Source organism: Malania oleifera, chromosome 10 (assembly GCF_029873635.1).
Source record: "Malania oleifera isolate guangnan ecotype guangnan chromosome 10, ASM2987363v1, whole genome shotgun sequence".
NCBI lineage: Eukaryota > Viridiplantae > Streptophyta > Magnoliopsida > Santalales > Ximeniaceae > Malania > Malania oleifera.
Window position 1 is genome coordinate 58,997,985 of NC_080426.1, and position 11,354 is coordinate 59,009,338.

The 11,354-nt window shown below is 36.6% G+C and overlaps 1 non-coding gene across 1 annotated transcript; it reads left to right on the forward strand.

Moving 5' to 3' along the window:
• The first annotated feature begins 10,215 nt into the window (after nt 1-10,215).
• On the forward strand, nt 10,216-10,321 carry LOC131167210 (small nucleolar RNA R71). Its single transcript, XR_009140065.1, has one exon. It is a non-coding gene; the product is annotated as a small nucleolar RNA R71 (small nucleolar RNA).
• The last annotated feature ends 1,033 nt before the right edge of the window (nt 10,322-11,354 follow it).

An 11,354-nucleotide genomic window follows, 5' to 3' on the forward strand; every position in this document is an offset into this window, starting at 1 on the left:
TTTCTATTTGTGAAATATATGCTTGAAATATATGGACAGACGACTACCAGAGAGCAAACAGTCGTCTGACTCGCGGTAAAATTCAAATTTCTCAACGGGCATATTTTTAAATTTTCAATTACTTGAAGCCCAAATTATCTTAAACTTAGACCCCACTCCAAGTAAACTTGAGGAACAAGTAAGAAACCTTTCTACATCTATAAATATCCTCAAGATACATTAATTTACATACCAAGATTTCAAATCATAAATCATACTCTCTCGAACCACTCTGAAATTCTGAAAGTTCTTTATTACTCTCAACATCCACAAAATTCTCTAAAGTCCTTCTGATTTTCTTACCGAGATTGCGCTACAATTGTTAATTCTTTCATCTATTGAAAGATTCCTATGGTGATAAATTCTAGAGCTTCAATACTAAATTTCGTATTGTGGATTTACTGAAGTATATAGTTTTCAATCTGTACTAATCAGCTCTTTGAGGAGCAATTCTTGTACATCTTGTTTAAATCTTTGTAACAGATTGATAGACGGTTCATGTGGTGAATCGTTGAACCAAACAAGGGAATATTGTTTGGAGAAGGCAGGATCTAGCCTTAACCAAGGAGTGTTGTAATCAGTATTGTTGTGCCTAGAAAAGGAACGGTGATAGTGAATCCTTTTATGGTTTTGCCAAGGGCGAGGACGTAGGTTGTGTTGAAATCGAACCTCGTAAAATCTTGTGTTCTTCTCTCTTCCCTACTCTCTACTTTTTAGCAAAGTTTATTAAATTGTGTGGATGCTTTATTAAACTTCTAAGTGTTTAGTTATTAAATAAACCGGAAGTTAATTTGTTTTGGTTTGATCAGCATTGATTGCAGAAACCTAAAGGGAATACGTTGGTTGATCATCCTTAACTTATTAACCTGAAAGTTTATTTAAAAGTTGAACATTGGGAAGAAGGTTGTTTATTGACACGGGGCTTATGCAAATTCAGCAAGCTTTAAATACTACAACAGGGCTATTATTAAGTGGTTGAATATTTTGTTTTGGTTGTGATTACTCTGATTAAATTTTGTGATTGTGGTTGAGCATTGATTGTTGTTATAATATCAAAGTATTAAAAAGGGAAATAAATTCTTAAAATAAAAATAAGGAGGAATAAAATTTATAAATCCCAATTCACCCCCGTATTGGGAAAACTATTCCAATTTCAATTGGTATCAGAGCCTCGTTATAATAATTCCTAACAAGAAACTATAAAAAGATCAAATGGCGAACATAGGAGTAGCACCCATAAATGAGGGCCCATCCTCAACCAGTCCACCAATCTTTTGTGGACATAACTGTACTTTTTGGAAAAAGAGAATGCAAATATATCTCCAACACTTGGATTGGAATGCTTGGGAAGTAGTTATGGATGGAGACCTTATTCCCACTAAGATAGTACGTTGAAAGCAAATTCCTAAGGAGAAAAAGGATATGAACGATATAGATTATAAGATGCTCCAAATAAATTCAAGTACTATAAATGCTTTGTATTGTGTGTTAGATGCCAATGAATTCAATAGGGTCATGACTTGCAAAACAGTAAAAGAGATGGGACAAATTAGAAGTCACATATGAAGGAACAATAGATGTTAGAGAAAATAGGATAGACATGTTAACAAATGAGTATGAAGCATTCAAAATGAATTCAGAAGAAACAATCTTGAGTATGTATACCAGATTCACTCACATAATCAATTCCTTAAGTGTATTAGGAAAGACCTACACTACATACGAAATGATTAGGAAAATTCTAAGAAGTCTTTTCTTTATATGGGAACCAAAGGCTACTGTTATCACATAACGTAGAAATCTCAAAACCACCTCACTAGATGAACTTATAGGTTCACTGCTTACCTATGAAATGACTTTAAAGGAAAGAAATCCTGAACCAAAGCATAAAAATTCCATTGCATTAAAAGCTTCTAGTAACAACTCAAGTGAAGAAGAAAGTGAATCAAGCGACTTAGATCAAGATGAATTAGCATTCATCACCAAGAGACTAGCCAAATTATATAAAAGGAATAAGAGGTTTCCTAGAAAGTTCAATAAAAAGAAACCTGAAAAAGGAGAGACAAGTAGAAAAGAAAATAAAAGTAAAAATGAACCTCCTATATGTTATCACTATAAGAAACCAGGGCACATCAAGCCGGATTGCCCATTGCTCAAGAAAGACAAGAGGAAAAAGAAGGAGCGATGATTCAAGCTCCAGTGAAACAGAAAACGAGTCAATTGAACAAGAGATGGCGAATATATGCTTCATGGCAAATGACGAAGAGGTAAATTCCTATAACTCCTCATCAAAATCTAACAATGAGTCTTTTGACGAATCTTGCGTTAGTATGCCTTCTTACAAGGAATTACAAGTTGAGTTGTTTTCTTTACATAAAAGATTAATAAGAGTTTCTAAAAGAAACATAACTTTGAAAGATCAAAATAAAGAATTAATGAAGCAACTTGAAACATCTAAAATTAGTGAAAAGGAGAAAGATTCTTGTATTGAAAAATTAGAAGAAGAAATAAAAGAAATTAATCAAGAGATAGGAAAAAACAAAGAAGATGATTTAAATAAAAAAGAGTTAGAGATAATCAAACTTAAAAAATCAATGGAGGATAAAGAGAAAATTATATTTAAATTTACCAAAAGGAAAAGAAAATTTTGAAAACATGATTAGACAACAAAGACTAAATGGAAACAAAGAAGGGATAGGTTATAATGGAAAAACAAACAAAAGGAGTAAAAAATTGTACATGAGATATTTTGTCTAGTACTTCTTCAAATAAAAAACATGAACACACTACTCGCTACATGTGCAAGACTACGGGTTATGTAATGTTCAATTGCCCACTAAAAAGAAAATATGTTAAAGTTCAAGGAGAATGGAAAGTAAATAATCGAACTAAAAATAATTCAAAGAAAGTGAAGAGAATTTGGGTTCCAAAGACTAACACAATGAATCCCTCATTGTAGGTGTGTTTTAGGACAACACCATCAACGGATAAATGGTACTTGGACAGCGGGTGTTCAAGGCACATGACCGATGGTAAGACCAAGTTCACCACATTAAAACAAAAGGATGGGGGATACGTCACCTTCGGCGACAATGCCAAAGGTAAAATTATTGGCATTGGAAAAATAGGTAAAGAACCTTCTCTCACTATTGATAATGTGCTATTGGTAGAAGAATTAAAACACAATCTTTTAAGCATAATCCAATTAAGTGACAAAGGGTTCGAAATAAATTTTAAGAAAGAAAAGTGTGTTATTCAAAACCCCAAGCACAATAAAACCTTGTTTATAGCTCATAGGATAAATAATGTATATTGTATAAACCTTGAGAACTTAGTAAATCAAAATATAACTTGTTTAGCTACAATGAATGAAATGAGTTAGCTTTGACATAGGAAACTAGGACATGCTAGTATGGATCTTTTATCCAAATTATCTAAGAAAAATCTTGTAAAAGGATTACCAAATGCTAAATTCATAAAAGACAAAATGTGTGATGCATGCCAAAAGGGAAAGCAAGTCAAAACAAGTTTCAAAAAGAAAAAGTATATATCAACTAGTAGACCCCTAGAACTTTTGCACCTGGACTTATTTGGTCAAACTAGAGCCTTAAGCTTAGGGGGCAAACAATATGCTTTTGTAATAATAGATGACTATTCAAGATTTACTTGGGTGTTATTCTTAGCAAACAAAGACGAAGCTTGTAACATGCTAATCACCTTATGCAAGAAATTGCAAATAAGAAACGCTATAATGTAACTAACTTTAGAAGTGATCAAGGCAGAAAATTTAAAAACAAAGATGTTGATAAATTCGGTAATGAACATGGAATAAACCATAATTTTTTAGCACCTAAGACTCCATAACAAAATGGAGTTGTAGAAAGAAAAAATAGAACCCTCCAAGAAATGGCAAGAACCATGATAAACGAAAAATAATCTACCTAAATACTTTTGGGGCAGAAGTTGTGAATATAGCTTGTTATATTTTAAATAGGGTATCTATTAGATCATATATAGACAAAACACCATATGAACTTTGGAAATGAAGAAAACCAAATATTTCCTACTTTCATGTATTTGGGTGTAAATGCTTTATTCTTAATACTAAAGATGATTTAGGTAAGTTCGATGCAAAATTGTCTTCTTAGGTTACTCTACAAATAGTAAAGCTTATAAAGTTTATAACAAAAGGACTCTTACTATTATTGAATCAATACACATAACGTTTGATGAATCAAATAATTATGACAATAAAGTTAAGATTGATGAAAAAGAAGAAATCTCACAAAAAGAAGAAGATATTGAGATAAAAGAAGAAAACAATACTGAAGCTTCAAATGAAAACATCATAGAAAATCTAGAACTACCTAAAGAATGAAGATATGCTTAGAGTCGCCGAAAAGACCAAATTCTTGGTGAACAATCAAAAGGAATAACCAGTGGAGCCTCATTAAAAAATATTTGTAACCATTATACTATCTTGTCTCAAGATGAACCCAAGAACATTGAGGAAGCCTTAAAGGATGATTCTTGGATTACAGCTCTGCAAGAAGAACTAAATCAATTTGAAGGGAGTCAAGTATAGGAACTTATACCTAAACCCAAAGATAAATCAATCATAGGAACCAAATAGGTATTTAGAAATAAAAAGGATGAAAATGGAGTAGTTATTAGAAACAAAGTCATGTTAGTAGCACAAGGTTATAATCAAGAAGAAGGTATCGATTATGAAGAAACCTTAGCTCCCGTGGCAAGAATGGAAGTTATAAGGATGCTTCTTGCCTATGCAGCATATAAAGACTTTAAATTACACCAAATGGATGTAAAAAGTGCATTTTTAAACGATTATATAAATGAAAAAGTTTACGTAAAACGACCTCCATGATTTGAAGACTCTAAAAACCCAAATCATGTGTTCAAATTAACTAAAGTCTTATATTGATTGAAACAAGCTCCTAGAGCTTGGTATGAAAGGCTAAGCAAGTTCTTACTCCAAAACAATTTTTCAAGAGGAAAGATAAACAACGCTCTATTTTTAAAAACCAAAAATAAAGATATACTTATAGTACAAATTTATGTTGATGACATTATATTTGGAGCAACTCATGAAGATTTGTGTAACGAATTTGCTACAACTATGCAAAGAGAGTCTGAAATAAGCATGATGGGAGAGTTAAATTACTTTCTAGGGTTACAAATTAAACAAGTTGAAAATGAAACCTTCATAAATCAAACTAAATATAGTAAAGACATGTTAAATAAGTTTGATATGGAAGAAATCGAACCCATAGGAACTCCCATGAGCACCTCAACGAGTCATGACAAGGATGAAAAAGGAAAACAAGTAGATACCAAACATTTCTGAGGAATGATAGGAAGTTTACTATACCTAACAGCAAGTAGACCGGATAACATGTTTAGTGTATATATGTGTGCTAGGCCCCAATCAGCTCCTAAGGAATCACATCAAATCACAGTCAAACAAATACTTAAATATTTGCTATTCACACTCGATCTAGGATTTATGGTATCCAAAGGGAACTAATTTCAAAATGATGAGTTATTCATATGCGGATTATGCAGGATACAAAATAGATAGAAAGAACACTAGTGGGACTTGTCACTTTCGAGGACACTCACTAGTTTCTTGGTTTTCAAAGAAACAAAATTATGTAGCATTATTTACCGCTGAAGTAGAATACATAGCAGTTGGGAGTTTTTGTGCTCAAACTTTATATACCAAACAACCATTAAGGGACTTCAAAATTCAATACCAAACAATTCCTATAAAGTGTGACAATACAAGTGCTATAAATATTTCAAAAAATTCAGTATCACACTCGAGAACAAAGTACATTGATACTTGCAGTATCTCAATATTCTCACTCACTTGCCACATTTAACCAAGAGTGCTTTAGAGGAACGTATTCCTAGACTTGCGTGAATTCGTCAAATGCATTGGTCGAAAGATCCTTCATGCATGCAGATTTGTAGTGTGTGTCCTCAGCTTGACCTTTTTATCTTTTCTCAGAGCAGGTGTATATTTTTGTTTTCATTTTTCTCTGCTCAGGTTTCTCTTTCTTTTTCATTTTCCTTCTTTGCATGGTCAGCTGAAACAATCATCACCTTTTATATTGTCTTCATGTTTCCAATAAGAATGTGGTTCAAATAGGAGTCCATGTCAGTCTCTAAGGGGGCTTAACCTTTATGCCTCGAGCAAGCTACAAGACCTAAATTTATATACAAGAGGAAAAGACTAGTTGTCAAATGAAATCCAGAGAAAGAAGGAAAGTTTTGTTTTATATGCTCATAGTTCTACGTCAAAAACTTGAGCAATGAACGAATGACTCAACAATACCTCACAATGTGTCATAGTCGCCATGGTTGTTCTCTCAATTCTCTCAAAGAACCCTAAGTGTTACAAATCACATGTAAGTGTGTTTTTAGCCCCGTGAAGTACCATGTAAATACTAGAGTTTACATTATTGTATTAACCTGAACAAACCACTAGTCAACAACCTATAATATCAAGTTGTTGGTCATGTTATGTGATCTCTACATAAGTGATTTACTACGTTGTTAGTGAGCATAATGAAATCATATAGCTAAAAAACTTATGCATGTAACATTAGGTTATATAGGTGTATGTAGAGGCTATAAAATATGTTAGCATAGTTCATTCGAATTTATTTTCAAAAATTTAAAATTGTGTCATTTTTGTGCATGAATGTGCCATGCAGTATGCCACCCCCTACCCCCAACTTAGAACTTCAGTGTCCTCATTGAAGTGTTGAAAGAAAAATAGAACTCGGGCAAGGAATAGGACAGTGCATGGTGCCAGTAAAAACAAACAGTGTACCTACAAAATATAATATCATACTAGCATGCATCTAGATACACTGTAGCACGAAAGATACATAATGGCCAAAAGCCCCATGTACATTTCATTCATATCAAAAAGTAATACAATCAAGTGACAACATTACAATTAATTGGATTTTCCAATAAAAAACATGGTGTGAAGAAGGAAAAGAAAAGAAAAGAATAACAAAGAAAAATGTGCCGCAAAAGCACAATACAAGACCCAATAGTATATGACGCAGCAATGTTCATTTTAGACAGAATTAGAGTTAGAATCTGAATCAGGTGAAATTATCAGTGGCTTGGCTAATGTTGCATCACGAGTAGGTGCCATCTCCTGCAGGTACAGAAGCCAGCAGAGAGAGAGTGGAGGTCGAGTCCGCCATGGTTGTAGAGCCTGGAGTGGCCTCGGATAATCAAACATGGTTCTTGGCGGGAGGGACTGATATGTTTGAAAGGGGTATGGCCATAGTTGTGGGTCAATCATAGGGGTCGAAAGCTCGGTGGTGAGAGGATCAGAGACCTTCTATGGTGGAATATACGGCATGGTAGGGTGGAATTGTTTGAATAGCAGTGGGTGGGGAAACCAGACTTCATGAAGGTCGGTGGAGGGCTAGTCCACAAATGACAACGTTATAGAGTGAGATGACCCTTCTGGTCATGAGGCCAAACCCCGTCGTGGTATCTGTCGTAGACGTCGGCGGGGTGCTCGTACCATGTACACCATCTCCTCTTGTGTTTCTGAACTCTACCGACTCCTTGATGAAGAACCTCACCGTGGCAAGGCTTGAAGTCATCAGCTATTGGCAACAGGTTGAGATGATGCATGAGAGGATACTAGAGATGAATCAAAAGGAGAAGACATTACCAAGGGAGTGCAATGTGGGTACGTTTTGCTCTAGATGTAAGGGCGAGAAGAGGGCGACTATGCTCGCCCAAGCTGTGATGAAGATGCAGGAGATGAAGAGTTGGGATCAAAATTGTTTTAAACAACTTCTCAGTGATTTTGACTAGGGCGCACCTAGCTCAGTGCTGGTCGCAGACCTGGTCGACCCTTTCAGTATTCTCTAAGCTCAGAACAGCACAAAGGCTAGACTAGGTTGCCCACACATGTAATGGTCGCTCAGCTAATCACATCCCAAACATATCCCATGACCTACTCTAAGGAGTCAGACTTCTAGTTAGTCTCCTTTAACTACCCTAAGAACTCAAAAAGAAAATAAAAACTATTGGGTTGCCTCCTGAAAACGCTAAGTTTACTGTCTTCAGTGAGACGCTTTGAAGCTTAATTTGGACTCATCCTGGTTCCAAAGAAGCATTGCCTTCTCTTTTTTCTTTCTCACACCTGAAGTTGTATTCCCCCAATTTATGTTAAGAATTGGGGACCCACTTATGTTTTATTATAAATTGCTCAAAAGGGTCCACAAATTTAGCAGTGGTAGGGCTGTCAAGTTGAAGTGTACTTTCCCAAGGGTGTTGCCATAGCATTGAAGGAGTTGCTTCCCTAACAATTTTGTCAATCACGTCTTCATCCATAGCTTCGGCGGCATTCAGAGGATGTTAGGAAGCATTAAATATATTCAACCTATGTTTCTTATGGCCCCATGAGATGTCCATGATCACCATCCTACATTGAATGCAGGCATTAGCCGTGGGTTAGGAATGATTGTCTCAAAAGGACAGGGATCAAGTTTGTGGAAGTCTCCATGTCTAAAATGATGAAATCAATAAGATAATGGAAATCTCCCACCTTGACTACCATGTCTTTTACTACACGTCGGGGTTGCTTAAGAGATCGATCAGTGTGGTAAAAAGAAATCGAGGTGGATTGCAACACTCCCAAGTTTCGTTTTTGATAGTCTAAGTATGAAAGGATATTCACACTTGCTCCTAAATCTAAAAGGGCCCCATCAATGGTGTAATCGCCAATTACACACAAAATAGTAGATGAGCTAAGGTTTTTTAGTTTAGGAACAAGGTGCTTTAGTATTATGGAACTCATATGCTCAACTTGTTTAACCAAACCATCCATGTGCACCCTTGATTATTCCCCTGCATTGATGAGTCCCTAAGGAATTTTATGAACATAAGTGATTTCTTAATGTCATCGAGGAGAGGCTTATCCATTCTCACTTGTTTAAACATGTCCCAAATGGACTCAGTGGAAGCCTCTTTCCTAAATATAGAGGGTGCAAATGGAGCTATCGGATGTGTCACTGGGTAGCCGTGAAGAGCCCTATGGGGGGCGAAATGAGGTGTGGTTCTTCTGGTGGTAGGTGTGAGACTCAATGGTCTTTGTACCTGACTAGAAGAAGAAAGAGTGCATGAATTAGTGTTGGGTGCTTCCAGTTTTTCATCTTGGGTCTCCCCTATGCTCAGTTGCTCCTTGCCTTGTTCAATTGTCAGTGTGCCATTTTGAAATGTGGTTACTGCCTGGGCCTACTCAGAATATGATGAGAGACCAGCGTTTGGTTAACATTATACGCCATATTGTCCCTTAGGATTTACTATAGGTTGACTTGGCAACTAGTGTTCATCTCTCCAACTCAAGGTGGCAGCTTGTTGTCCCAAAAAGGCTTCTAGCTTCACAATGGATTGGGAGTAAGAGTGAAGGAGTTGCCGATCCGCTTGGCGATCAGCTTCAATATTCATAAGGGACCTCAGCACCATCTCTTGAAATGTGTCTTACTTTGGTTGTGAGGGTGATGGCTACTGGGCGTTTGAAAATTTGGGGGCTGAATCAGAATGACTTTGGAGATTTTAGTAAGGTTGTGGAGGCAAAGAATTCAGAGCTTTTGGAGGTCTTTGGGCTCGAAAACCCGAAACTTGTGGCCTCCACAAGAAGTTATGATGTTGTTTCCACCCAAGGTTGTACGTGTTTGAATACGTGTCATTAGAGGGCTTATCATACTAGTTGTGGGTGACCTTTACTTTCTCATGCCCATGCTCAGGTGGGGAATGCGCGTGTGGGTAATTATAACATGTATAGGAAGGGTCAGAGCAGATTGCATATATCTCTGCATACGCTATTGTTTACGGTCATTGATCCAGCTTTTTAGATATGGCATGCAGAGTAGGAGCTAAGCCCTAGCTCATGGCTAACTCGTAAACTCCAATAGGTTTAGAAGTTGATGGATTAGGTAGTCTACGGGTGGTAGTCATGTACTGTTGAGAGTTTTAGCCAGATTTTCATAGGGAATCTATTCCTCGTTCTCGTACTTAGTGAGGAAAGTACCTCCGCACAACACATCAACCATGGACCAATCTCTCTCAACCAACCCTTTGAAGAATGTTTGGACTAATTACCACTTGGGTACCTAGTGATGTGGGCATTTACGGGGCAGGTCCCTAAAGCACTCCCAAGTCTCCAAAAAGAGTTCCCCATCCATCTGTGAGAAACTTGTGATGGCTCTCCGAAGCTGGTTAGTCTTCCCAATTGGAAAGTACATTTTAAGAAATTCATGTTGCATGGTGGCCCAATTGGTCACCGAGTTCAGTTCTAAGTATGTCAGCCAATATTTGGCTTTATCCTTCAAAGAGAACGGGAAGAGCCTAAGATAGAGAGCATCATCACTGAAATTAAGGATGCGGATAGTGGGACAAATTTCCAAGAATTCATCTAGATGCTAATAAGGATTTTCTCTCAAGTTCCCATGAAAGTTGGGCAACATCGCGATGATTGAAGTCTTTATCTCAAATTGTGTCGCCTGAACATCCGAGAACCAGATGCAATACGGTGATGTGTATGCATTAGGTTCAAAGTAGTCCCTAAGAGGGCGAAGGTGTTGCTCTTCCACCACACGTACGTGGGGAGCATGGGGTTCTAGGATTCGTTCAGCGAGAACTAGAGGGTTATCTTTGGCCATTGCTTTCAGTTCAAACGACTCAGCCTTCTCCGAAATAGAGATAGGTTTCCTAAGGGATCTACGATATTTTTCAATCTGAAGATCTATGGGAATTATCTCGGGTTCCAAAGAACGCGGACCAAACATACACACGTGTAAGCACACAGATTCAGACTTCAAAAATAGAAAACAAAATAAGGAAAATAGAAATTAACAAAGAAAGTAAAAACAAAAGGAGAACAAAGCAAAAGAACAAGGCAATAATACTCTAAAGCGGAAGTTGGCTTATAACCGTAGTCAAGTCCCGAGCAACGGCGCCAAAATTTGGTAGGCTCGCCAAAGCTTGGGTCTTTAACTACCAAAAATAATATTTATAAAACCTAACTATCCCAAGTTCAATAGAAAGTGGACAAGTCGGGTATTGATCCACGGAGACTTAAAGCGCAGTTATTAAACCACTTCCAGGTTAGTTTACTATAGCCCTGTTATGAAAAAAGAAGTAAAAGGTGGTATTTTTCAACGGGTGAAATCTAACCAACTACTGGAAAACAATTAAATGAAAGCAAGTAAATATATATTAACTTTACTCTTATAAAGCTGTGTTTAGAA